Source organism: Macadamia integrifolia, unplaced genomic scaffold, assembly GCF_013358625.1.
Source record: "Macadamia integrifolia cultivar HAES 741 unplaced genomic scaffold, SCU_Mint_v3 scaffold1303, whole genome shotgun sequence".
NCBI lineage: Eukaryota > Viridiplantae > Streptophyta > Magnoliopsida > Proteales > Proteaceae > Macadamia > Macadamia integrifolia.
The window spans coordinates 129,432-155,813 of NW_024868152.1; the positions used below are offsets into that span (position 1 = coordinate 129,432).

The following is a 26,382-nucleotide window of genomic DNA, read 5'->3' on the forward strand; positions in this document are numbered from 1 at the left end:
TTCATATTCTTGGATGATTGTATCCTCTTGATCTAACATGTTTTGTGGGGGGGACCTTTTCTATTTATTACTTGAAAAGTAAAAATAGAAAACTCAGTGACCGGCAAGACCAAGATCCCACAACAGGATGAATGTTTATCTTGCTCTGGTGTCAATTCAATAACCAACCCCTTCCCCCCCTCCTAAAAAAAATAATAAATAAAGGGGTGGTAGGGGAAGATGAATTCTTGTACCTCAAAATACGGATTACTCCTTGGGTCCAACCAAGTTGTAGCTCTGAATTCATTCTCTTAGTTTTTTTTTTTTTAAGCAATTAATTTTTATGATGTATACTATACACCTCTGGAATGCATCAATTAATCGGTGAAACTAATGCATTTCTTATTTTTCGTATATTTCTACTAGGTAGGATTAAGAAGCTAGGCACAATTACATTGATCACCAAGCAAAGGATTAGAGTTACATGATCCCTTATGTCATTGTCAAATGTGCTTACTAACTAAAACTTGGTGAGGAATATGAAAGGGAATTGTTGTGCCTCTAGAGATTCTTATTTTTTGAACTTGAAACATTGTCTTATTCACATAAATGGGACCCTTCCATTAGTGAACTATTGGCAGGAATTGTATTTCCCACACAGTGAAAAACAAAAATAATCTTCATTAGACCCAAAGTTCTACGGAACAAAATGAAATAATTTTACAATAAGAATTATTAACTATTTTTACTCTCTCTCTCTCTCTCTCTCTCTCTCTCTCTCTCTCGGGATGGTGAGATGGGACTAAAAGAAGTACCCAGGTGATTGATAATAGCATATTAGAATGTATGCGCTCACTAGCGGAGAGAAAGAAGCTTGAAGGAGACATATCCTCGTGCATTTGCATGTGTATTTTTACTAGTGTATATATATATATATATATGTATGTATGTATGCAAGTGTGAAAAAGGCCCAAGAATTCCATTATGAGGAACAAGGGTACTAGACAATATGGTATGTGAAATATTGGGGTATTATAAATTCATTGAATGTGATCCTAATAATAAATGATTTATACGGAAAATTTAAGACTTTATAGATTAGATATATGCATACCTGTAAAAATGAGGATAAAGAATTAATGTGAACCATGGGGAATTTCGGAGTTTATGATTAGGCACTAAATTCAGTATAGGTAAGAATTAAAATAAAGTATTATGGCCAAAATTAATAATTTGAGGATAAAGAGAAGAAAGCAAGATGAAGGGAAAGAAAAGAGGACCAATGGTGATACCAGGCCTTTAAAGAATGTAAAGTGCTTAAAAGTTGAAAATGTGAGCCAGTAGGATACATGAGGAGATGAAGGTGAAAGGTTCACAGAAACAAATTTCTCTAAATTAAATTGGGACACTTATATGGATATATTGAGTATAAGTAAAGTGTGTAGTATACTGAAATAAAGTAGAGACCCTCAGGAATAAGAATCCCAAATTTAACATATATACACCATAGGAGAACTGAAATCTGGAAATTTATTACATGGGAAGGAGATCAAATGTATAGATGGTGACAAAAACAAAATGAATATTGTATAGTTTTGGTGTAGAATATGGGGTGAACAAGTATGGTGGAAAAGAAAAAATAGATTGTGAACTTTAGAGATATCCAAATGTTGAGAGAAAGAAGTAACTGGTTGAAACCTATATAGTCGGGAGTCTATTAGTGTATGGCTAGGGTCTACCTCTGCTAATCCGACAATTCACTAATTTAATCCAAGCAGTTGGATGTTTTGAGATGTATAAATTAAGAAAAGAATGGTACCACCCTAAGAATGATACTAAGAAAGAATGCATGAGATAATTCCTCCATGACGAATAACTTTGCAAATTTTGAGGACGAAATTTTTATGAGGGGAACTGTAACACCCTGAAACTAGAAGCAGTTGAACTCAGTGTCAAGACTTGGTTGACACTAGGATAATAGACTACACTACTATGGACCCACTTGTACACTAGTAGGAAAAAGAAATTAGCAGACTCATGAGCCAAGTAAGGGGTATAAAATGGCCAGAGAGGGGTGAAACCAGTCTCACATGGGGTGGATTCAAAAGATCAGAAATTGGGGCTACTGGCGGACCAAAAGTAAGGTCTCCGCCAGGCTACCCAACTGCCAACCACCTAGTTGGTGAGACTGCCAAAATGCAGGAAATTGGGTTTTTCTTTGTAGGGCCCACACCCCTCCGCATTAGCACACCCCATTCACCTCATAAGGAAGGGTTCATATATTGACTCAATAACCTAAGTCAGATCAACAAGAGGTGGGGCCCGCAATGAGTTTTTCAACATTAAAGCATAAATTAATTATAGGGATACAGCCAAACAGACACTAAGGTCCATTTGGATGGACCCTATATAGGACTCAACCCTTTTTCTCATTTGTACCTATAGATTTCGTAGGGAAGAAAGGAAAAGAAGAAGGAGAAGAGAAGAAAAAGAAGAAGTAAGAAGAAGAGGAAAAAGAGTGAGAAGGGAAGAACCACAACTAGGTTGCTGCTGCCCTACTATGGTACTGTTGTTGTCCTCCTCAGATGCTGCTAGAAGGGATTGAATGGCTGCCAAGATTACTGCTACAGTTGTGAAGGTGTCTGTGAGCTAGACAGCTGCACCAGGCCAACCATTGTTGCACCTGCAAGTCTTAGGGACTGGAAAGAAGGTGAATTCCCCTAACTTACCCTGTGAATTTAGTAGGGGTAGAATTCGACTAGAGTGTTAGGGTAAGTGTAGTGTTCAGTTGGAAGTAGGGAATTAGTTGTGGGAACTCAATTCAGCTCCCTACAATGGAAGCCCTAATTTTGGAACCCAAATGGCTATAAGTTATCCCTGTAACCTTACGACATAGGGCTTTTGCCAATTGGGTAAAATTGACTATAATTGGAAGTGGGGCAAAGTCATACATAATAACCCCAATTGTGTCCGGGAATGGGAAGAAAAATTAATTAGGTAACCCTGATAGGAAAATTGGGAAATTGGGACCCAATTGACCCCAATAGACCCAGTGCCCAGTAAAAGAACCCAAATTGGGACTGGGTAAGAGTTCCATAAATATTAATACCCAATAAATATGTATGGGTCATGAATTGAGTGGGATAGGTCCATGTCTGCTCAATTGGACAGGAATCCCAGTTGATTCTCAAAAACCTTATGAGGGACAAATAAACTGAATCGGGTTTGGGAGAATTGGAACGTAATTGGCCAATTAAACAGCTCCCTCATATTATGTATCATTAAGGACCCTGTGGGAAGAAATTGGAAGCCCAGAACCCAAAGTGTTGGCCTGGCAGATTCTGTCCACAGATGGGCAAAGTTCTACTGTCTGCAAACCATGTCCAGTAGGCTGGTTTGACCAACTGATAGGCCCAGGCTATACCTACCGAAAGTGATTCATAAGCACTGTTGGATTTTTCCCAGTGTTACCATGTGATAGCAATTGCCTCGGGCATATGTATTGGGTATAAACAGAATTGAGTGGATTTAGAAAAAGGGGAATACCCTGGGTAGGAAGGAATGAAATGTGAGGGTGTCTGTGTGGGTCATACCTGTGTGGAATCCCATTCAATCGGTCAAAAGGTTGTAATAGCTACAGACCACCTCAGTATGTATCAGGAGACCAAATTATATAGTGTCTTGGCCCTCTTAGGTAAATAGAAGGCTCATAGTTGTGTGGGTCAGGTTAGTGACCTACACATGTGGTAGGAAGTTGAGTTGGGTAACTAGGTTAGTCAGTTGGGAAAGACACTGATATGGGTTCAATACTCTACCCGACCATTGGGTTGGATTCCGGTAAGCAAAATTCAATGGGATTTTGGATATGGGACTGCCTATAGACAGTAAATAATGGAACTAAATTTAAATATTAAATTATTAAAATTAGGAACCTAAAATACTCGGCAAGGATACGAGTTGTTGGGAATCCAGCGAAAGAACATCAGATTTAGGTATTAGGGTGAGTCGGCGTTTGTCTTATTTTGCGGAGTGTTTCTATACTTTTATTTCCTCATGCTCACTTGTACTGTGTTGAAAATTTCTATTTTGGATATATTTTGTATAAATTATACATATTGCATATGTGCTATGGTTTTACCGAGATTGATGTGATCGAGGTTTTGTGGATGTGTAGTATCGTAGATGAGTAGTAATGATTGTAACATTGATGATCTGAGGCATGGTGTGGCCGATGGAGGATTCTAATACTGTGGACTCAGGGGTCAGTTTTACAGTTATGGCCACAGATGTATGATTGGATGAAATGGTTGCTATATATGCATGTAGATTGCATATGTTTTAGATCATATCCCAGTTCTCTAACCCCGTGTCAATAGGGTGTAAGGTATTGGCTGATTCCACTCAGTGGTAGGTCATGGAGGACTACTGCACCAGGATATGACGTACTATATCCTTAGAGAGCATAGCATTGTATGACATACTGTAAGCATGAGTCATGATTGTCAGACAGTATGAGAGACCAATGACGGTGTGGGGTTCTGGGACCATAGCTATCAGGAGTTACTATTTAGGAGTTAGCTGGGGGACCAAGGTTCTTTCTGGGACTGGATGATTCCTATTTGCAACTAGCTTGCATCCTTGGAGCCCGACGTACTGGGAAAGGGGATACTGCCCACGTTGCTTATAACACTTGTACCCACATATTCAGACTTAATAAGTAGGATGAAAAAAACATAATAAATTGGATCATGTGGTTGTTGCATATGTGGCATCCTACTATTGCTTTTATGTGAGCATGTGATTGCATCATGATTGGATATGTGTGCTTACTTGCTCACTCCTCACTGGGCTTGTGAAGCTTACCCCTCGTGGATTTATGTTTTTAGATGGTGGAACTAGAGCTAAGATGTGTAAATGGTCAGTGATGGTCGTGAGACCGTTTCTGCAGGACACAGTGAAGAATAATGAAAGTTTCTTTATGTTCTTGTATTTATTAGCTAAATGGCTATAAGATTTATTCATCTATGTAGCCTGTGGGAATAAATTTAAAGATTGGGCTTGTGTTATTAATTATCATTGTAGATTGGATCACCATGTGTTATATTCAGTTAAGGATTTTATATGCATACTCTGATTTATAGTAGTTGATCTCTTGAATTTATGAGGATAATAGACTATGTCTGTGATCTTGGTGGAGATAGGCTAACTAGATTAAGAATCTAGAGCCGTATATCTTGGCCTATATTTGAGGCAGTGTGTGACAAATCCTTTGGTTTTTGTTGGTTGGATATAGAACAACAGATATGGTTTGGCTCCACTAAAGTGACTTCATCAATTCTGAATTTTACTAGTTTCATGCCCTCTTTACCATCTTCTGTGTGGTCAATTGTATTTTGTGTATGTATGATTTTTGAAAAGTCTCACTTTGAAAGACCTTCCATTGGCCATGATCCACAAAACATTGTTGTGACCATATTTCAGAGTTTTCTTAGATAACAAATTGTGATGGAAGTTTGGGGAGGTGGTGGGATCTCTTTAGAGATGCAGAGAATTCAAAGGGTTTGGTAAAAAAACATGTGTTTAACAACACTAGTTGCCTTCTCTTTTGGATGATTACAAAATGTTCTTTTGGCTTTAAGAATGGCTAAGGGGTTGGTTGGTTTGATGGATTCCAACAATACCATACCTAGATCATTCAACCATAATTGAGGGAACCAAGTATCATCTATGGGTTGGATGGCTAATTTTACAAGTAAGGAGCATAGTTGAGATTTCCTAATTTTACAAGGTAACTAAAGCAAGTACCTATTGGATGAGAGAGAGAGAGAGAGAGAGAATCTTCTTTACTGATATCTTATGACTAGTTCTTGCCTCTCCTTTTTCTTCTTACTATGTAATGAAATTTTTATTTTCTACAAAGAGAACTATTTTCCAGGTTGATGTATTATGCTGTTGCAGTCTGAAGATCGAAAATTCTAAAGTCACATATTAATGCTTTTTTCTGATGACTATAAAACTTTAAGCTTTTTTTCTGAGAAAGTAGCTATATATGGTGATACAAGGTACAAACTATCCTCTTTACAATCATGCAGATTTTTTCACATCCCTTTCTATTGTCTATGTGAACTTCATTTTAGATTAATAAAATGACCATCTAATTAAGCAATTTCAGTACCAAGGCGACCGAGGGGTGTTCTGAATCAATGGATGGCTTGATCTGGCATTTTTAGCTAAACTTTAAGAGGAAAATCATATACCAAGATAGATACAATGCAATATGATTAATCAGTTTGACACATTAGATATACACATGCAATTTGGCCATAAACTTAGTTGAAATCCTTTGTTTCTCCCCTCCTTTCCTAATCCTTCTCACTTGCATTGTTGAAAAACAAGTAACTCAAGTAAGTCAAATTTGTTCAGGCATTTTTTTTTAAGGGAAAACCAAAAAACCTAGTTTTCCAATCATGCTAGTTTGTAGCTTTTGTTTTTCGACGGATAATATCAGAAGTTACCAAATCATAACCGCAATGGCCCAACCCTATTCCTAGTGCTCTAGTAATTTGGCTAGCCTTTGGAAGGAGAAAGAAGACATTGGCAAGTCTTTAATAGATGCAGCGGAGGATTCAAGTTAGAATTTAGTTTGACAATTGATAACTTTGACAAATAGTAATACTCCCTTTCATCATATCCTTGTCAACTTTAGTGAGATTAGGGTAGATACTCTCTTTCAATCATATCCTTTCATGTGATTGACAACAAGCAATTTTAATCAATCAAGAAAATATTTTGTACATCCAAGGTTTCAAATAAGGCAAGAGAATGCTACCCACAGGTACTGGTACATGCCAGCAAGTGCAGCCAATGGGATGGCATGCACGAGCATCTTTAGCATGAGGCAATGCAGTCTTTTTGCATCCGTTGTTAGGTAGAGGCATACACTAGCAGGTTCCCTTCTTTGTCACACCCTGCCTCCACTCACCTGAATACTGGTGACATGGACATACACACATGTCCACAAATCCATCCAGGATCCACGATGCAGTACTTTAAGTGCATAAATTATGAAACGATTCTACGATCATAGGGTAATAATAATAATCAAATATACACAATTGGTGAAATCTAATGATATTTACCATATTTACCAAAAGAAGGTTTTCACAGCGGAATCAAAATAACAATTATGCCCTAGGGCTACACCTGATATGCAAATAAAAAGAGAATCAAGATGGAAGATGATGCTCTCATCCTCAGCGTGCTCCGAATGCACAATCATCACGTATGCATCCATCCTCGTGCGTAGCTAGCTCCTCGTCCTAGAGGTCACCTCCGTAGAGAGTCGACACCTCAATCACAGACTCCGAATGGTTACCAAATTCAACATCTAAAAATGGGTCAACAATGATGGTGAGCTTCCACGAAGCCTGGTGAGGGGTGCACACACACACAAACAATTATAGATACAACAATAAAGACTTACAAGATAAATTGAATACCCATATGATGCAACACAATGGAACAATAAGGATTAAATAAAAAAAAATATGATTCTGATTATTATCACACAAGTCTGTCTACTAAACTAATTAAATATTAAGGTTTGGGTACTGCTGCAACATAGGGGATATCCCTAGTCCCGGAAACCCATCGATCACCCCACAAACCTCTATCGAATAATCTCACCCTATAGCCACGGTCCTGAAAAATCCATCGACCACCCGAGCTATAGGACAGCTAGTACCTCATGCAAATATGATTCAAATTATATTATACATGCATATCAATTAGGATCTGAGTGTTACTGCAACATAGGAGATATCCTTGGTTCCGAAAAACCCATCAGTCACCTAGTGATATACGCTAGTTGCAAGTAAGGAGCCTGCAAGTTCTGGAAAATCCATCGGTCACCCCGTAAACCCCTAATGAATAATCTCACCCTATAGCCACAGTCCCAAAAAACCAATCGATCACCCAAGCTATAGGATAGCCAGTACCTCACCCCTACTGGCGAGGGGTTTAGCACCCCATTTAAATTCCTAGCCAATAGATTCTAGGTCCATATATAGTGGTTTTAGTGCTACTGTAACATAGGTGGTATCCCCAGTCACGAATGTATATCATCGGCCCCCATGGATAAAAGCTAGTTGCGAGTCAGGAGCATACTGGTCCCTACATGGCTACATCGGTACCTGGTAAGCCCCTATTAATAATCCCCCATAATTCCACATCATTGAATCAAACATCGTGTGATGGGTTTGTGACGATGCCGGGAGCTACTCACCTCGATCACCGTAATCGTCCCCAACCTCGGACCATTGGACGGTAGGATTTGCCAATACATAAACCCTATTGGCAAGGGCTGTAGCACCAAGGTGATTATTCTCCTAACCCGATGCATTCTATTATGACACATACCACATCATAGTCATGCTCATCCACACACTATCATACTATCACACAACATCACATTCACCAAATAGAACAAGTTTATCATATGCAATGTATCATGTTATAAATAACAATATCATTAATATCCACAATTTAATATGCAATCAGGAAAACAAGTTAAATATGCAACTACCATGAATGCATGTGTGGATGACTTGTTATAAACACTCCATAAAATAACACAAAATCCCCTCACCTTGAGTCCTAGATGGCGGTAGATAGTTAATGGTCTCGTGTTGTGTGCTCCTGTCACTTATCGGTTATACTGCTAGGATACATAGTGTTTTTAAGGTAGTTTAGTCATCCATAGAGGAGTGGGACTCAAGGACATATGTCCCATTAAAGAGGGTTTAAAAATCATTCTCAAGGTGGTCTATCCAGAGGGTGTAAACTCAATTTTTGCTTCCTCGGGCTTCACTGGCTGATTATCCGAGTTTCATTGGCTGACCGGTGAAGTCAAAATATAGGTTTCCTTGCCCAGATTTGCTTCACAGGCCACATGGCCCCTTTGCATGAATGTGTGTGTGATTTTTCGATTGTAGTGACATTTCCAACTCCATTTCTCCCTTCTCCCTCTTTTGTATAGTTTACCAATTGGATTTTGTGATTTAGGGTTGGTTTGCATGTAGGGCACCCTCATACACAACACATAGCTTAGGTTTAGTGTAATTGGTGGGTTAATATACATAGAGTCATAAGATAGACTCAAACCCCATTTTTTAAAGTCTAAGTTAACCAAAATTGGGGAATATCTGTTGGGGGTTCATGTAGTGATCATCAATTGCTTGTGTGATCACTCCAATCCATTATTCATGTGTTTAATTTCAATTTTCCCAACCCAATTTTGGGTTTATGATAACTAGTTTTAGAGGATTTGGACAAATTCCCAAATCCTAAGGTTTTGGGTTTGCCAAATTTGGGGCTTTTCATGTAAGATGTCTTCACACTCAATGGTGAGTGATTAACTTCCTTGATTAGGTCCTCTAAACCAAAATCCCCCATTCAATTTGAAGATTAGGTATGTGGGTGAGGGAATTTCGGTTAGGGTTTAGTTACCAATTTATGGATTTTAGATGGGGATTTTACTAGGGTTGGGTTTTGGTCTTAAATTGAACCCTTACTCATGCTAAGGGAAGTCTTCCACACCAAATCCCCCTCCCAATTTGTAGTATAGGTGAGTATGGAGGTCAATTTCGGTTGGAGTTCCCCATTGGGTTTAATGGAGAGTAGAAAATGGGGAAGAAAGAGGGAGACTTGTGTGTGTGGGTGTGTGTGTGGAGAGGGGTAGAGAAGATAGTCTTACCTTAGTTAATAGGAACCCTAAGCCCTTCCTTCTTCCTTCTCCTTCTTCCCTCCCTTTCTCCTTCTTCTTCTCCAACGTTTTAGGTAGGGAGAATTGAAGAAGCAAAAGTGTATTTGTAGCCACTTAAGTCACTTAAGGGTTGTTTGGGGAAATAGTGGGTTTTCACTCATTACCGGGTTTATTCGTCATTTGCTACTAACGGGCCCACCTCGTGGTGTCCATGTTATACCCATGCCCAAAAACTCGGGTTGATTTCAACTTATGTATATGGATGATGCAACCAGGTGACAACCACTAGTAACTTATGGATTTTCCCGGCTTATTACATGGAAGGACTACAAACCATTGAAGAAGTTAAGATATGTACTCTACCATTGAAGAGAATTTCCCCAAACCTTGTTAGTGAAATGTACCAAGAGGTGGAGCCCACACACTGAAAACATCTTGAAAAGGCCCCACTCAAATTAAGGAACCATTAGGGTGACAAGTTCGCCTTCACTGGCTGATGGTCACCGACTGATGGAGCATCCACTGGTGAACACCCTCTGGTGAGAATACTGGCCAAAAACTGGTTAATTTTCCATGAGACCCAGGTCTTCGTACCCGTGCACATCAAACCACCCCCAATAGTTTGGACAACCTATTGGGGAATAGATTAATGTATCCAGACACTCTAAGGTGGGCCCGTTAGTGTCGAATAGTGGAATAACCCGGTATTGGGTAAAAACCCATTAATTCCCCAAACAACCCTTAATGGGACTTAAGTGGCTATAAATAGGACTCTTACCATTCATTTCTTCTCCTACCAAAATAGAAACAAAGAAAGGGAGAAAGAAAAAGAAGGAGGAGGAGAAGGAAGGCAAAGGAGGAGGAAGAAGAGGGAAGCAAAGGGAGAACCTATCATTGAAGGTAAGTTCCTCTCTCTATCATTTAGATAATTCTCTCCCTCTCTCATACCCCATTCTTGACCTAGGCTAGGTTGGGGAAAATCCTAATCAAAATCCCTCTACCCACATACCCAATCTACAAATTGAATGGGGGATTTTGGTGTGAGGGACCTAATCAAACAAGTTAATCATTCACCATGGAGTGGGAAGGCATCTTACATGAAAACCCCCAAATTTGGCAACCTAAAACCCTAGGATTTGGGAAGTTGCCAAGTCCCCTACAACTAGTTATCCCAAACCCAAAATTAGGTTGGGGAAAATAAAATTAAACACATGAATAATGGATTTGAGTGATCACACAAGCAATTGATGGTCACTACATGAACCCCCCCCAACCGATATTCCTCAATTTAGGTTAACCTAGACTTGAAAAATGGGGATTTGAGTCTATCTTATGACTCTATGTAAATTGACCCACCAATTACACTAGACCTAAGCTAGGTGTGGTGTGTGTGAGTGCCCCACATACAAACCCACTCTAAAAATCACAAAAACATAAGCTATAAACTATGTAAAAGTGAAGAGAGAGAATAAAGTTGGGAAATGACACCCTACTAAACAACATGCACTCCACCACCATACACCGGGGCCACATGGCCTATAGGGTTGATCTGGGTAAGGAAACCCTGATTTTAACTTCATCAGCTGATGGTCACCGGCTAGCCGGTGAAGGTAGTAACCATCCACCGGTGAACACTATAGATATAATTTTGAGGTTTTCAGACCTTGCAGATCCATCCACCGGTGAACCCATCAGCGGATGAGCATCCACTGGTGAGCATCCACCGGTGAAAATATTACAGGATTTGCATCCCTTTCTGATTTGTCCACCGGTGAACTCACCAGTGGATGAGGTGAACCATTTTAAAGCTAATTTTTAATCTTTTTATTGGTGCACGGGTCCTAGTGTCTCACTCCCCTATAGATAACTAAATAACCTAAAAACTCTATGTGTCCTAGGAGTGGAACCGAGAAGTGACGGGAGCACACAACACGAAACCATCAACTATCTACAGCCATCTAAAACTCGAGGTGAGGGGATTTTGTGTGCTTTTATGGAATGCTTGTATCATAATGCATATGTGGATGAATTATATCATTTTTTATATTATTATATTATTCCTTATGTAAAGTGTTGATGTGGCATGAGAATGTGGATTATGATTGTGCATGTGTGTGTGTGTGACTAGGATGCAGAGTGGCCAATGGTTGGTACCGGTGGCACTACATGCTCAAGGTGAGTGTGTGTGTGTGTGTGTGTGTGTGAGACTGGGGTACAGGGTGGCCAACAGTTGGTGCCGATGGCACTGCATGCTCAGGGTGAGTGTGTGTGTGACTGGGGTGCAGGGTGGCCAACGATTGGTGCCGATGGCACTGTATACTCAAGGTGTGTGTGTGTGTGACTGGGGTGCAGGGTGGCCAACGGTTGGTGCCGACGGCACTGCATGCTCAGGGTGAGTATGTGAGTGTGTGTGTGTGTGTGTGTGTGACTAGGGTGCAGGGTGGCCAATGGTTGGTGCCGGCGGCACTGCATGCTTAAGGTGTGTGTGTGTGTGTGTGTAACTGGGGTGCAGGGTGGCCAAAGGTTGGTGCCGGCGGCACTGCATGTTCAGGGTGAGTATGTGAGTGTGTGTGTGTGTGACTAGGGTGCAGGGTGGCCAATGGTTGGTGTCGGAGGCACTGTATGCTCAGGGTGAGTGTGTGTGTGTGACTGGGGTGCAGGGTGGCCAATGGTTGGTTCCGGCGACACTGCATGCTCAGGGTTTGTGTGAGTGTGATTGAATTGTGTTGTGGCATATTAGAATGTATTAGGCTAGGATAACCACCTTGGTTCTATGACCCTTGCCAATAGGGGTTTACATATTGGCTAATCCTCTCGTCTGATGGTCCATGGTTGGGAATGATTTTCGATGACTGAAGTGAGAAGATGCCAGCGTTATGACAGACCCGCACGCGATGTTTGATTCGGTGACGGGTATACCTTACATGCGATGTTGGATTCAATGTAGTGGTATTATGAGAGGGTTATTATTAAGGGGTTTGCTGGGTAACGATGTGGTTCTGGAATCGGCACGCTCCTGACTAGTAACTAGCTTTTATCCCTGGGGACTGATAACGTACATTCATGACTGGGGATAACACCTATGTTGCAGTAGCACTTATACCCCTTTGGACTTAGAAATTGTTGCTTAGAATTGTTTTCTAAAACCGGATCATGTCATTTCATTCATCTAATTGCATTAATATTGTTGTGGGTGAGCATTTATGCTTGTTTTTATTTTATTGATTGTTGTGGATGCATGGGTGTGTGTGTACCCCTCACTGGGCTTCGTGGAAGCTCACCCCATTTGTTACAACATTTTTAAATGGTGGAACCAGTGCAGAGGCCGGCTTAGGACTTCGGTGGCAACGGTAAGGCTTGTGTCCACGAGACACCGTGCTGATGGACATCGCTTCCTTATTGTCAGTCATTTATCCTTATGTATTATTTATAATCTCGTAATACCTAGGATCGAAATTCAAATGAATTTTGGTAAATGGTAATTATCATTTAGTGAATCACCAGCAGTAGAGTAAAGTTTACAAATCTTATATGTGTACTCTGATTTAGTTGTGATTTTGGGGCATTTATGGATTGGGGTACTGTATCTGTGATCTTGGAGGGTTAGGCTGACTGGATATGGGTATCCAGTGCCACATACCTTGGCCTAGAGGAGGCGGGGTGTGACAATCCCGATACATTAATCTATTCCCCAATAGATTGTCCCAAATATTAGGAGTGGTTTGAGGTGCACAGGTGCGAGGACTCGGGCTCCACGGTCAAATAACTCAAATCAGCCAGTGAAGGCTGATTTGGTCACAATGGTGTGGGAAATAGCCCATTCGTTGAATGGGGCCCTTCCAAGTTATTTTCACTATGTGGGCCCCACCTCTTGGTACATTTCACTAATAAAGTTTGGGAAATTCTCTTCAATATTAGAGTACATACCCTAACTCCTTCAATGGTTTGTAGTCCTTTCATACAATGAGTCGGGCAAAATCTATAAGTTACTAGTGGTTGTCACCCGGGTTGTATTACCTATGTCCAAAAGTTTAAATTTACCCAGGGTTTTGGGCACGGGTGTAACATTCTTTCTTCCTAATAAATAATGTGTATCACAATTTGTTGTGTGTAGAGATATATGACAAGTTATTAGAGCAACTCATCTTATGTAGAGGTAGGGGTGGCAACATGCCAAATAATGACTTAATTACCTCCAAAAAGATGTAAAGGGTCTCCTTCCTTACTTGGCCACACATGGGTAAAGGGAAAAAAAAAAAATCTAATTACCTTGTTGTTAAATAAGTGAAATGAGAAAAGTTCTAAAAGAAAAAAAGAGTGAGAAGGCTGAAGCAATCCTTTATAGATCATATATATTTAGGAACGGACACTAAGGTTATATTTGGTATGCATTCTTGGAATAGAGATTGATGAGGGGTTGGTCAATGATGCTCGAACATGTACTTGTTTTGAATACTTATTTATTTTCTATCAATATCTATGGATTGCTCACGAGCCGAAATATGGTTAGTGCACTTATGTGTCTTGAACTTATACAGAATTTTGGGTCTAAATTGCATTTTGAAATGAGAAAATAGAGAAAATTGTTGTTCAAGATATGTTATACAAAGAATCTTTTTCAATAATGCATACAAAACACAATCTAAGTGGGCTGGTCGTAGTCTGTACATTAAGCAATTTAGGAATAGGTTTGGATTGGCCACAACTTGTAGATCAATAAATTCTTAGTAAAACAAACCGATGCCACTTTAGGGAGAGTAGGACAATGTTGCTTTAGTATCCCACCAAAACCATACTCAAAAGCATTTGGTTCAACTATTTTAAAACAGTTTGGTTGTGCTAAGCACAAAAGTTCTTGCTTTAACTTTGATTTTCTAAGAGCAGCAAAGCATTTGGCTGTCCATGGTTCAAGCTAGGATTTAAGCCTATTAAATAATTATTTGGCATCTTTATCCAAATCTTTGTAAAATTCATTAATATAATTGAGACTTCCAAGAAATCTCTGTAATTAGTTTTATCATTAATTTCATTTGGAAATTTATCGGTGATAATTGAGTTTTGTTATCAGTGAACTGAATAGCATGCTCGATGGGAAAAATAGATCCAAGAGAAATGTAACGGCCAAGAAAACGTATAATTTTTTGAAACAACTTTACTTTCTTAGCAAAAATAACTACTCCTACCTTCTTGATCACTAGAAATAAAATATTAAGATGTTTCCAATATTAAGAAATGTTTTAGGAATAGATAAGAAAATCATAAATGTAAACAACTATGAAATGTGAATATTAATTAAAATTTTGATTCATGATATTTTAAAATTCAAAGGGGCGTTTTTTAGCCCAAATGGCATGATATTCATTCGTATTTCCTGAAAAAGGACAACAAAAGTAGTTTTATACTGAATTTGCCAATATCCTGACTTTATAACAAATTTTGAAAAAAAAAAATGAGATGCATAAAGTCGATTTAGAAGATTCCTTTTTTAGGGAGAGGGTACTAGGTCATTTTAGCACCTTATTTAAATGCTTATAATTTATAACAAATCTTGGAGCTCCTTGTTCAATTTCACCATTATTTTCTCTGTAAAAGGCTGTGCAACTCCAAAAAGATTCACTTGGTCTAATTAGACCTTTAGCAAGTAAGTCAGGAATCTCTTTTTGACAAATTTCTCAAAATCGAGTAGGCATTTGAGCTACTCAAGTTTTTGTATGAATTTTTTATTCAAAAAAAATCCCTCCTCATAAGGAAGTGTGATAGTGTGATAGTGTGAGATTGTCGAGACGAAAAGACATTTAGAATCTAGTAAACTTCATTTTCAGGCTTGGACTGAAAATTCTTAACCTGAATTTTGGAAAGTTGAATTCTCTGTCTTTAACTTAATAGCCTTTTGATGAATCTCGAATGATAAATAATAGATAAATTTTTCTTTGGACTGAATTTGAGCACTTACTTCATTCATCATATGTGTCTTTGGTGGTTTAAGAAAGATAAATGAAATAGGATGTCCATTTAAGATTGAATTATTATAATTTATTGATCTATGGCTAACCAGCAGCAACATGGTTGGTATCTAATGCCTACCCTTAACCTCATTGTTTGCTTATAGGACAAAAAATTAATACCCTTTTGCTCCAAAAGTAAGGAAGGGTAAGGTTATTAATTTACCACCATTACTATGTTTAATTTCCTTATTCCAAAAAATAAAAAAATAAAATATTGTGCTTAATTTATGGGTTTTGTAAGAAAAGAAAAGATAATCAATGAGATTAGGAGTATCTACTTATATTTATTGATTTTTAGGAGGCCCATACATTGCATATGGATGGAGTAATAAACATTTTTTCATTTCATTTATTCTTTTTTTTTTTTCTTAACTCCATGTTTTCCATATGCAAAGGCGCGAAAGAAAAATCATCTCACGAAAGAGGATTTTTCGTTGTTTATTTCAACAGAAAATTGCAAAAACAACATTTGAAAAAGGAAAATTTTTTGTGAAAGAAAAATCATCTCATGAAAGAGGATTTTTCGTTGTTTATTTCAATAGAAAATTGCAAAAACAACATTTAAAAAAGGGAAATTTTTATGTTAAACATCATTTTCGCATAAAATTTTACATCAAAACAAAGAGGCCTATAGTTAAGTAAAAATTAGAAAGTATATATATCATTTTCACAAGGAATGAAATTTTAACCTCCTAAATGTAAAATGATGCCAAAGTGTAGTTTGGTAGTGAAGGTTAGATAACACTCGGGTGAACTCTGCTAGTCCAAAGGCATTGTGTGTTAACAGATGTCTCAAGCTCAAGTTTACATGTGACTAATCTGTTATATGGGTTAGGTGTTGTGTGTAACTAGGGTTTACTCTTTGGCTTGAATCGTAAACCAAACAGATTTAAAGGGTTCATCATTAGCAAAAAAAAAAAAAAAAAAAGGTAGTGAAGGTTAGACAAAAATTGTAAATTACAATATTGTCAACACTTAATGTTACCACCTTGGACTTGCCACATGTCAAGTTTAATGGTTCTTTCTTAAATTAGCCACGTGCAAGATTCCCATCTCCATTATATGACTCTCCATATCTTTGCAACTTTTTTTTTTTTTTGGTAAGAACATATTAGTAGTTACCAATCTTTTTTTTTTTTTTTTTTTTACCATTGATGAAGATTGCTTAAGAGTTTAAATTTCAACCAAATTTGAAATATTTATATCTCAATTCTAGGCGGACATTTGATTGCTCTAAAGCTCACCATTTTGATTTATGACACCCAATAATATGGCAAGTTCCAGACTTGTCTAGGAGATCGGGGAGATGTCTTCACCAAGAATACGACAAGTATCAAGAGATTTGAAAGATTGATGGGCGTGTGCAAACTTTAGTCTCACATCACTTAGGGAGAGGTTGTTGGACTAGTTAATAACTTTTAGCCTCCTTAACATGGTACAAAACATTTTAAATCCTTGAGACCCATTGGCCAAAGAGGACAATATTATGCCAAAGTTAATGGGGCGGTGGCATTGCATGATTGATGCTAACATGGACAACATGTCTTATAATGAAATCATTCATAGACAAAAAACTTAAATATTAAAATATATTTTAACCTAAATGATCTAAGAGATAGAATATACTATTTTTAGTAAAAAAAAAAAAGAATAAACTATTGCCCAACATTTAGTTTGCCAAAAAAATATGTATTTATTGTTTTTATATAATGTTTAGGGAAAAAGAACTTTGCCAATCTAGCATAGGGTATGCCAGACGCAAGAGTCAATGGAAGAATGCACAAGAGTATCTTTAGCACACATACGGAAGGGGCAATGTGATTTTTTCACGCCTACACCAATCTAGGTGTTTGCTATGCCAAATTGACAAGGTTCTTTTACCCTAGTGGTTGAAATGACTGTAACTTATTCTACCAATATTCCTAGAAAATAAAATAGATAGTTAAAGTTACGAATTACTTGTAATTCACATTGGAACTTTGACCACTATTGGAATATGGTTGATAATCATGAGGAGCACTACCCAATCATGTGGTTGGAAGTTGTCAGAACATTTGCTATATTTTGGTCAATTAATTATTATTAAAAGATAAAAAGTAATACATATAATAAATTTGATCATTGAATTTGACATATATAGCAATATTAAGGAGGAGGATTACCTATTCAGATGATTGGAATTTGCTAGAACATTTGCCATGTGGCTTTCATTAGTATAGAACCATAGATGTTATACTCTTATGGAACTTACCCAAAAAAAAAAACCATACCATGGTGGAAGCACATCTTATTGCTACATTTTTTGCAATTTAATGTTAGTATAAGCTTGAAAGATTATTAAGTGAAATAAAGGCAAAAGTAGCATAAGACATGCAATTATGTAAAAGCAATACAAGTGTTTGTAATTTTGCCACTTGGAGGGTCCATGCTGCAAATATGAATATTTAGTTTATACTCACCCTCTTGATTAGTCATATGTCGAATTTCATGATCCAACTTAATCATATAATTCATTGTGTATTATGCATTCCCTAACAATTGAATTGTTATCATTCTTTTCACGTTTATGTTGTCTTTTTATCTATGTTTTGACCATGATTTTTAAAACTAGTGCTAAAATCCATATGTATATATTAAAAGGCACCAGTCCCTTGCTCGCAATTATTTTTTTTAGTGAAAATTAGATCTTGAATTTTATATTTTTTATCAACTCCTATATTATAATACTCCATTAGTCCCGGAATGACTGTTCCCTTTTAACAAGCCCAAACTATATTTAAGGAGTGGTTAAAGCATTACTAACCTTCTCATTTCTCAATATTACTCTTCCATTACTAATTTAATTTGTCTTTAGGTTAAATTAACTCATTACTTCATACCATTACATACATACAAAAAATTTTGAAGTGGAAAAAAAATAGAATAATGAATATCTTTCCATGGTGGAGGGAGTGTGAAGGCTTCATGAATATCATTACATGTATTTGATCCTAAGTATAAATATCTTCCTAGCTCTTCCTTTTTTTATTTTAAACATAACTCTTGCTCCCTTTAGTCTTCATTTTTCCATTGATAGGTATCTCTCTCTCTCTCTCTCTCAAACATCACTATCCATGTCACTCATATATAACTTATGGTAGAAGGGGTTTTAAGCAAGTGGCATAGAGAATGCACCAATGAGGAGTGATGAAATTGTTTCGTAGGTGTGGGCAGATAAGTCATTTATTGTGAGGAGAGAGATATAAAGAGATCAGAGAACCTTTTTCCATAACTTATTTATATAATATGCATTTACATAAATATGCTAGCACATATGCTTCGTCTATAGCTTGTTATAGTTTGTAGACTCCACCTCTCCTTTGGGGCTGATGACATGGTTTTAAGTATCGATACGTGTTATACCATATCGGTTGATACGTATCTGTAGCAGCCCTTATCAAGACGATATATGAAAATTTTCAAATCCTTTCGTATCAATATGTATTCTATTATACATAACGATATGCAGCGATACACCACTGATACACATCGATATGCACCGATACATATCGATTATGAAAAAAAAAAATCTAGGTGAAATATATGTTTCAGTGTGTATCGGTATGTATTCACCGATATGGTATGATACGTACTGATACAGTCATATAATGGCCAAGATGGGTCATTTAAAAAAAAAACACGATTTTTTTAGGGGTTTTTGTTCTAAAGTTGCTGTGCCAAACATTTTTTTTTTGTCTAACTAAAGTGGAAATCAATGTTAGGAACAATGATTTTACATTTATGGGACAACTACAAACCTTTGATTCTTAGTGCGATACTCTTAATTTAGTGTTTATGCATAATACATGTTGTTTATAGATTTTTTTAATAAAATTTTTTAATGCAAAAATGTATAAAAAAGTGTTTCATATCCATTTATGTGCGTATCTTTAGCGTATCTCCAATACAATATGATACCCTCCGATACGGCCACCACTACCGATACTTTAGTCCTTGGCTGATGGATCCTATATGATAATAAAATTTAAGCATGCACTTGAATTTGCCAACACATATGATTCCTTTGTATTTTGTTTTAATTTGCAACCTTTTTCCTTTTTAATATAGATAGGGATTGACGTACTTACATGATGCTAAAATTTGAGCACCAAATATATTGCCACATGACAGTAATTGCCAGTATTCGAGCATTTTTTCATCCCCTCTCAAGATCAGAAGGATTGCACTTAAACTTAGTAATAAGGTTATGGCACAAATAGTTATATAACATATATTTTATAATAATATTTATCTGAAGGGGGGCAAATGTGTCCAAATAATAGTTATGGTCACATTTTTGTAAGGAAATTTGAAGTGAAATACTATTTTTCCGCTCTACTAGAGTGTTCATCTCTGCCTAGAGTGTCCATGAAAGTGTTTATTTTTCTTTCTTTTATCAAATCATCTAATTTAAATCTTTTTCGTCTCTCTTTATTTATGTTCGTGTTTATTCTAGAACTTTCTTGGAGGAATCTCCTTCCACACACCCTATACCTACATCATTTGCTCTGGCACTGCCACCATTACCAGATCCACCAATCCATGTGTCCCATTCATTGGGCTATGCGGTGTTGCTACACATAACAAATTCGTTTTTCCAGCATAACAATTTCTATGCAAATTGATATTAATTTTTTTTAAGAACTTCTGTTACTGTATAATAATTAACTATAATCAATAGTGTTAATCAGGCGCAACTTGGCCCAGCCCAACCCAATTAGGTTTAAGTAGAGTTGAGCTGAGATGGATTGAGCCACGCAGGGTTAGTCCTGGGTTAAATCTCTTAATCCGACCTCAAAATTGAATTGGACTTGGATTGAGGTTAGAAGATTAAAATTTGGACTGAGGTTTTAAAAATCCGGCCCTATTTCACTCCTATTTTTCCTTCTTGTGACTGTTTCTTCCCCACCATACGGAGGGGTGGGATCTGGGTTATGTCATGTTTTTCCCGCGTGAGCATCAAGAGCGTTTCATAAAAAAGGAGAAAATTAGAAAAGGTTCCAGAGAGAGAGAGAGAGAGAGAGAGAGAGTGAAAAGAGTGGGAAGAGAAGAGGGTTTGTGCTTCCAACATAAGGTTTGAACCCATTTCACCCTTTGGGCTCTATTCGATCAGAGTCGCCAACTTCCGATAGCGAATATCGTCTTATTGTCAGGGCTTTTGCTGTTATTTCCTGTCAGATTTTCGGCTGTGGATCTAGAAAGGAGAGAATTTTAAGATCACTTCTGGTTCTTTACATTCAAAACGTGAGCTCTTTCTTCGTCTCGATATTTTCCTTAAATTCATGGTTTCTGTTGGTGATCGTTCGAGGTTATAATCAAGAAATGGTGATAGTGTAATACAGGGTTTGAGAAGAGAGAGAGAGCTATAGTCTGATTCTATCTTCTGCCCAACTATATTGAAAAAGATGGAAGAAGACCTTAAACCCATGAGTTCTACGGCTAACTTGCATTCCGACGACAGTGGTGGCATGGAAGCTCGTTTTACAGAGCTCTGCAAGGTTTATTCTTTTTATGATTTTTGTAGTCTCCAATCCCATCACTGCCTTTTATTCTTGACGTTGACAATGACCTAATTTTCGAAATTTCCTTACAGTTGTTCAAAGAAAGCAAGAACCTGCTACGCTTGCACTGCCTTTTATTCTTCGACGCAATCCATAGCTCCCATCTCTTCTTCTCTCCTCTTCCCTACGATCTCTCTCTCAAAGTTTCACTTCAATGGGACTTCTATTGAGCAAGATCTTCATCTCTGAAACAAACTCCCCTTCCGTGGCCTTGCTGGTTGGGAGGTTGAAGGTGATTCCCTCCAACCCCATGACTTGTCTTTGAGAATTGGTTTCCCATATTACCCCTTCGTTCCATCCTTATTTCTGTTTGTCCCTATTTTGTTTTTAGTTCCAAGTTTACCCTCCCATCACTTACACATTACATTCCTTTGTTGTTTCCTTTCTCTTATTTTGAACTCTTATAAATTATGTCATCATTTGTTACTTTCCTTTAATGAGTGCTGCATTGAGATATAAATTTCATAGTTGCCATTACTCTTGCAAATTGAACCTTTACTATCTTAAGTGAGCTCATAACCAAACCCAACAGGGTGTTTTTTACCTGGGTAACGTATCAACAGTAACAGGACAACACAGAATTCTGATTGAGAGCTGTTTAGAACCTGTAGAATGATTCTGCAGAAGATCTCAGAAACCAGAACCAAAATATGCTATCTGTAGATTAATAGAGCAGATTTCAAGATTAAGAGATCAAGTCAGAATCGAAAGAAATATGATAATTCAGCACAAAATAGTCAAATAGTTCCAAATTCCTATTGATAACCTTATTCTAAATATAGATATAGTGATGCAGTTGCAATAGACAAGAATGCCATAAGGAGGTCTATGCGCAAACTTGGGAGGCTCATAAGGTGTTGCTGGCAGTCCAATGGGCTGATATTAACCTTTGTGTAATTATAGGTTGGGATTTTTTTTTTGGGTTTCACCATAATGGGCCTAATTTATAAGTCCATAAAGTGTGGATAAAGTTACAATTTGTGAATTATGGAATATTTAATTCATCTTATAAATGTGTTGTTTTTGTCTATAGAGACCTCTATTGGACTGTTGATGGCTCCATTGTGTGTGCTCGGGGTAGAAGTTATGTGTAAATGTATAGCTGTGTTAATAAGTATTTTGGTTTAAGTAATAGAATAACCCGGTTGAATGTGATGATCATACGTCTATAATGCATTGTATGTCCCATAATAGGTCCCATTCTTCTTCCCTTTACACGAGATTAATGGTTAAGTGTTTGAGTTAGATTAGAATACTTAATAGCTAGATAGAGTTCCGTTTTTAGTTTATTTACTTTATTGAGTGTGTGGGTGTGATTAGGAGTCCTTTTCATGAGTCATAGTCTCAAATTATGAATTTTAGCTCTTTATATATGTAATGCACCCCCTTCAATTAGAGATGATTTGAGTAAAGAATATGAGTTTTTTTAAAGAGATTTGATGCTGTTGAGCAGTGCATGCTGGATTGGTATCCCATACTTGATTTCTAATCTTCCCTTCTATTGTCTGATCTTTTCTTCCTTCGAAGAAGACCGGTCTCATTTCTTTCCGCCCCTTTCCATCGATCCGATTTCTTCCTTTAACAACTCAATTGCTTCCTATATATCAGATCTGATCACAAATTTGATCATTGGGCTTGCTTGCATATGAGATCCATAATCTAAATTTTCAGATTGCATTATATAGCATGCAGAAATCGAAATTTTTTTTGATGACTAAATATGGAATTATGGAGAAGTCCTAGTGCTATCAATGTAGTTAATGGTGTCCAATTGGGTTTCGGAAGACCTTTTTTGGCCCATGGTTTGATTATATGGGCCTTAGGCCTTTTATTTTTTGGTTTAATGTAATGAGCCACTTTTATAAGCCAAAAAGTCAGGATTTAAGGGGTTACAAGGGATCAAGTATAAAAATAAGATTGTGTGGGTCCATGTTCTGTTAAGTAAGTTAATTTAATCTAGAAAGTGTCATCCGTTAAGTATTTTGTGTCTTAATGTTTAGGCCAATTTTTTTTTAGTTAGCATCCTTTTTGATTTCCTTATATTTTCAGTTTTCTAGAAGGTTTAGGACCTTTAGGTAAGATTGGGTTTAGTAGGATACTTCGGATTTATCTATTTTGGGTTTATCATTTAATATTTTATTTATTTTGGGTAGATTACATCGGATATTGGATTTCCCTGTTTGAGGTATTTTATTTTCCTATTAATATGCATGTTGGAATGCACCGGAGTTTAGTTTTGAATAATGGAATGAAGTTTGAGTTACCAATGCGGTTTTCTCCTTCCTTTCCTTTTCTCTCCTACCTATTGTTCACAAGTTCTGTTCACAGCCCTGGAACAACCTCTTGTCTTCTCTTTCTTTTTATCTTTTTCTCTTTCTTAAGCTCACCATAGCCAATCCTTCTTTTGATCCACTTTATTTCATATCAGAGCCTACCAAATGGATACCTTTGCTTTCCAAACTAGAGGTCATTTGCCCAATGGAAAGAATTCTTTTCTATTTATTGTAGGGGCTTAGTGAAAGTCTAGTTTCAAAATCTTTTTTTTTTTTTTTGGGTAGAAAGTCTAGTTTCACAATCAAACGTGGGGTGAAATCTTCATTAATTTTGATGGTGATAATTTCGTTGAGTTCTTATTTCAATGGGGCACAGTATCGCATGTTCTCTTCTCCTAAATACGTCATTGTAGTGGGTCACTCATGGCTTGGGCTTGGAGCTCGACAAGGTGTTCTCGATCATGAAGCAAATTTATGTAAATCTCCGTCATCTACAGCAAACTGTTGTCTTAAAACGGATGCAATGCGATAGCTCTTTAAAGCCAATCATAGCAACGTCAAGTTGTCAACAGTGCAGCCAGAAAAGGAGTTGGAAGAGATCAAACAAGATGAAGAACTTGCAGTTTTTCCTGAACTTATTGAGGAAGTTTAGTCCCTTAGAGCAGAAAACAAGATTGTGAAAGATACTATTGCACGTTCCATATCATGATTTTGTTCTTCCTCACATGTTTTAAGACGGACAGTCGGTTGAAGATTTTATATTTTGGAATTTGTTCGAGTTGAAGATAATGAGCTACAAGCACCCATTAAAGTGTTCTTATCCCTACCATTCTACAAAATCCGTGGGTGAGTTTTTCTCAACACCAGGGGAATTGATGCAGTTAATTGTGCCCATATGGGTCCTAGAAGACTCTATTTTGGCCCATGGTTCGATTCTATGGGCCTTTGGCCTTTTATTTTTGGGTTTTGTAATGTTATGGGCCTCTTTTTTAAGACTGAAGTTAGGATTTTTTTTGGGGGGGCGCACCGGATTATGTATCTATGTAAGATTGTGTGGGTCCTATGTGTTGGCAAGTAAGTTTATTTATTCTAGAAAGAGTCCTTTGTTTATTATTTTTCAGTGTTAATGTTTAGGCCAGTTTTTTTTTAGTCAGCATCATTTTTTTTGATTTGGTTCTAGTTTCAGTTTTCTAGAAGAATTTGGTAAGATTTTGTCTAGTAGAATACTTTTGGATGTATTTCTATTTTGGATAATTATATAATCTTTCATTAGTTTGGGTAGATTACGGATATTGGGTTTCTTTGTTTGAGTTTATTTTAGTTTCTTATTTTAAGAGTTACTATTTCTTAAGAATTCTATTTTTCTATTTATATGCATGTTAACCTACATTGGAATTTAGTTTTGAATAATGGATCGAAGTTAGTTGGAGTTACCAATATGGTGTGCGACTGCTGGCCATGTGTCCTTCCCCCCTTTTCCTCTCTCCTTACTGTTCACAGCCCCTTATCTTCTCTTTCTTCTTCTCTTATTCTCTCTCTTAAGCTCACTATAGCAGATCCATTTTTTGATCTGCATTAGGTTCTAGGAAAACTAATAACACCTCAGAACTAATCCATCAACTGGAGAGCTTTCAGATCTATAGCTGAACATCAAAGAATCAGAAATAGCAAATTCATACCATCTCAGGCAATAGGAAGGGATAGATCTGTCCTGAAGTTGGAGTGAATAAAGAAGAAATAGACAAGATAATCGACCAGGAATCCACTAGAGCCTCTTTCATGGAATCCACCAAGCAAACACTGAACCATAGCCGAACTCAGAGATGTGGTTGAACAGCCTTGAACCTGTTTCCCAGACCGAGAACCAGGTTCAAATTTGGGTCTTAAGTCTAGTAGAATGTTCTAGGATTTTATTTATTTCAATTTTGGGATTTACATGCAATCTTTTATTTTATTTGGGTAGTTCAAGTAGGAGATAGCTATGTAGGATTTAGTTTCCTAATTGTATGGAGTTTTCAAACTAGAATAGATTTTTATTTATTTATTTTTATTTATATGCGTGTACACTACTATTGGGACTTAGATTTGAAGGATGAAAATTTGAGTTGGTTTGACTGTTGCCTGCATGGCTTTTGCTGGTCCCTTCCTTCCCCTCTCCCCCTCTCTCTCTCTCTCTCTCTCTCTCTCTCTCTCTTCCCTTTGATCTGGTTCCCCTTCTCTTCTGTTATTCTTCTTCTTTTCCCCTCCTTTCATCTCTCATTTCCCCTTAGTTGAATTCTCCTCCCTCCTGTTATTTTCCTATTCTTCTCCTTATCCCTCATCTGCCCATACCTGCAATTCCCTGTTTTGGGTGGTAGTTGCAACCCAAGAGAACCGAAGTACCCTCTCTCGTCCTTAATCCTTTCTATTTTAGAGTTGGTGTGATGCTACTTATCCTATGGGTGCCCCATCCTGTGGAGTCTTGTGATCAGGACCCGCGTGGAGCATGAAAACTATGTCAACTATCAGGTCTGGTATTACATGATCGCACATGGTCTTGTGGAAAGCAAAATCATAGTAAGCAAGAGGGCCGGGAAGGAGGGAGCAGGAACTTGACAGATTCCTGCATTATTCCGCCAGAATCTGTTTCTGAATTTTTTAGACGAATCTCCAGCTGCTGGCTCAAGGTATTGTGGGCTGGAATCAGTGGAGCATTGGGATATCGACCTCCATGAAATTTGTGTCAATACAAGCGTATTTGGTTGAGATCTAACACCTGTTCC

At 37.4% G+C, this 26,382-nt stretch overlaps 1 long non-coding RNA gene across 1 annotated transcript; it reads left to right on the forward strand.

The window, feature by feature from the left end:
- The first annotated feature begins 19,680 nt into the window (after positions 1 to 19,680).
- LOC122063365 lies at positions 19,681 to 22,375 on the forward strand. Its single transcript, XR_006135312.1, has 2 exons — positions 19,681 to 21,284; positions 21,380 to 22,375. It is a non-coding gene; the product is annotated as an uncharacterized LOC122063365 (long non-coding RNA).
- Positions 22,376 to 26,382: the final 4,007 nt, after the last annotated feature.